The sequence below is a fragment of the Palaemon carinicauda genome, chromosome 11, assembly GCF_036898095.1.
Source record: "Palaemon carinicauda isolate YSFRI2023 chromosome 11, ASM3689809v2, whole genome shotgun sequence".
Classification (NCBI taxonomy): Eukaryota; Metazoa; Arthropoda; class Malacostraca; order Decapoda; family Palaemonidae; genus Palaemon; species Palaemon carinicauda.
In genome coordinates, this window is record NC_090735.1 from 39,750,887 (window position 1) to 39,754,760 (window position 3,874).

Consider the following 3,874-nt stretch of genomic DNA (forward strand, 5'->3'; position numbering starts at 1 on the left):
GTAATAGAAGTTAAGTGTTCACAGTAGATATCCAGACAGAGGAACGAGACGATGTTCCCATTCCGACCACAGATGACCTCGACATTATATCCGAACGAGGACTATCAGGGCACGATTGCCAGATGACACAACCAGTTACGGTGCAGCCCAAACATGGATCCATCTGAATTACTAAATGGGAGGAAGCCACTGTTTGTCAAAACAGTTTCCTTGGTGATAGGTAAGCGATTGTGTCAATCCAATTTTTCTCAAGAGTATGTATACTGTTAAAAAAAGACTTAATTTCAATCGGAAATTCTCCTTAAAAATATAGTTCTCAGCAGCATTTCAGTAAAATACAGGCGACCGTAATTTTACCTTACTTTATTAACTTTTTACGGATTGGTGACCGTAATATCACTCCTTCTCATCAATATATCCGGTTTTAAAACGGAAGAAATCCTGGAATAAATGATGCCAGGTATTTACTGTTTTTTTTTTCTCAGTATAGAAAAGTGTCAACCAAAGTCCTTGTAAATACCTGAGAGAGTATAACTTTAGATTGTAATTTATCGTAGACTCCTAAATTATTGAGGTTAACTATGAGAGCTGTAGCTTCCTGTTGAAGGATTTCACAAATTCAGAATAAGAATACATTTAATTCGCGCAAATGTGAGTTATGAAGATTAATTTCAGCAATTTGTTTCCCAAATATTGATGTCCAATATATTCTTGTCCAGATGCAAAAGCCATAAAGATGAATTTAACTATGAACGATTAAATCGTTGGATAGGTTTATATATTTAGAATATTGATTTGATTATTGAACGGCGCACGCACATTCTCTCACGATGGTTGAATTTCACCCACTGTATATATTATCTTGAAATTTATATTTTACAATTTGTATCTTTGGTATACAATTATCATTTTTATGTCATATTTCAGTAATATGATTAATTGTTATGAGAGTAGTGCTGGGCAGTTCCAAGACAGGTTTAAACCTCATAAGTGAGAGACGAGGGGATCTGAGTACATATCCTACCTGAATAAATATCCTCAGCTTATAAAATCAAATATTGACAGTATACGTAACCAGAAACCAAAATTTTTCTATAAGCCCATTCCTATCATAGATTTGACGCACGACAACCTATATCAAGTGATACACTCATCCAGAAGTGAAGTTTAGTAACGTTAGGTTCAAAAGAGAGTTTTTCCTTTTAATAGAAGCTGGAAGTGTCCAGACAAGTGAGTGATACTAGTAGCAAACTTTACACTTTCAGTACTACGTCCTGCGACATAAAGTATTACTTTCGACAAGCATAACTACGTCCAGGAATCCAGGTATCTGTTAAACACAAGCGAACTTATGAGATTTAGTTAGACTACGATTTACCATTTTTTCCGTTTCTAGATATTGGTTAAAAATTCCAAGCAATAAGCTACTGACTTTAGAAGTTGAATTAGTACATACACGCTATAACGTATATATTGTTTATAAAAGATGAAATGACTTCTTAAATATTTCTGTAAGGGTTACAACTTGTGCCAGTTAAATCCAAAAATGTATCCATCCAACCATAATGAAAAAGCAATAACAATCTAAAAAATTTATAGATTTATGGGATTTTATTAGACTATGATATGAATATAAAAACTTTATATACTTGAATGAGCAGTGATCGCTGTAACTGCAAGTAGTTATTCAAGTTACTTCTTACCGATAAAAAAGTAACGCTAAAAGAATTCATATAACATGGAAAAGTTTTCAAATTATGTATTTAAAGGTTGGAAGACCACTCATAAATGGCAGAGGCAAGGGACAGTGACATTGCTCTATCAAGCAGGACTATGCCATAGAGACTGACCATTTTACATATGATCTGTGCCCAAGCCCCCTCTCCACCCAGTCAAGACCAGACAATGGCTGTTGATGACTCAGTAGCAAGACCTATAGGCTCCCTGAAAACCTCGATCCTTTGCTCACAAGGATAGTGGAATTATATATACTAAAGTGTTTGAAGGGGACTCAAACCCCAGTCCGGCGATCACCAGGCAAGGACGGTTCCAATCAGCCGTTGCAATATCAAAATAGGAAACTTTAACATTACCTGTAATCGATGTGACAGTTATGAAAATATAAAAACAATAAATATAAACCATTGGAAACATTTCACGAGGGTGTAATATTACAAACGCAAATTTTATTCTGTAATATGAAATTCAAGGTTTTGCCTAAAAGTATATTTTCATTACGGTTTCATACCTCCTAGCAAGGTTGCAATTATATTTATGAAATTCAATATAAATTTATATCTAGAACCAATGTGATTTTTTTTTCAAATGCATGAGTAAATATGGGAGTCAAAGTAAAAAATATACAGTTGGCTAGATTCAATTAAAGGCGTTTTCCACCGAGGATGAAACGGATTTTTCTTTCTATAGCAAAGAAAAATAAAATCTGAATAAATTAAATCTTTTCCAAAATTCATGGCTCTCAAAGTTGACTAAATTCCGTATAAGAAGTTATTTTACTTCATAAAACACAATACTTTCTTTTTGTATGAAAAGTAAAAATTATAAATAAATGAAAAATTTTAAACTATCTATGAAAGGAAGAGAGGCTTTGAATAGATTTGTCTTCACAAGATATTGCTAAACAAAAATAAAGGATTGGTTTAGGTAAGAAGGACCTGAAAAATGTTAGGTGTAACATCTAATACAAGATGACATTTATCAGAATTTGTAAACAATATTTTGAATATTGAATATCGTCTGATATGTAGAACAGACATTTCTCTAATGGTTTAGTTTTCATTCAAAATTTATAAAAACATATTTATCTAGATAAGGCTGAAGAAAGTGAGAAAAAATCGTGGTAAGATATCTCTAAAAAGAAACATTGCTTTCTGTAGAAGCTTTATAGGATATATATCAAGAATAGATTGCGACCATAAAAGTTTTATATCCTTTACAACACCGTATTGTGGGAACAGATTTGATTCCATTTTTTTGTGTTCACATAAAGTATAGATACGAAAGCTATGTATTTTTATACGTGACTCATACGTGCCAAAGAATCTGCTTCGGTGGAAATATGTCAAATAAGTTCGTGTAAATGCACATTTATTACCATCTATAAACGCACCCACATAAAAGCGCACACATTTAATTAGACATGAGAAAGCTTGCATACAAGCAAAGAGAGAGAGAGAGAGAGAGAGAGAGAGAGAGAGAGAGAGAGAGAGAGAGAGAGAGTAGGGGGAGGGGGGGGAAGGGTTAGAAGCGAGGGAAGAAAGTATGCATACATTTATACGTCATTGGCACGTGACGTCATACTTTTGGTGAGTGTCCGATTCTCTGCTCTGCCCTTACAGCTTCGCCGTAAGAGCCAAGAGGATATTCCTTCATTATAAACACATGGCAGTATACTGTATGTCATATTAATCTGACTGTTCCATTTAAATATATTTGCAAAAATCGAGGCATTATGGCGTCTGAAATGGATACTAGTCAGGCCTACTTTTACTAAATTGGTATGATGTGGCCGATAAAACTAAAGTCTCCCATTATCACCAATCTGCACTGGCCAGCTTGGGGATGACATGAATGAGGTCATGTCTGAGGCCTTTGTCTTGCAGTGGACTACAAACTGCTGCATTTGTTGTTGTTTTATACACTATACACACATCTAAGTTTTGTTTGAAGAGGCCAACTTTAGCTGCAGTTAACTCTCTCTCTCTCTCTCTCTCTCTCTCTCTCTCTCTCTCTCTCTCTCTCTCTCTCTCTCTCTCTCTCTCTCTTCTCCTCTCTCTCTCTCAAACACACACAAATGCACATTCAGACATGGACATATGCTCAAACAATAAAGCAGGTGCTTACTATTCACAAA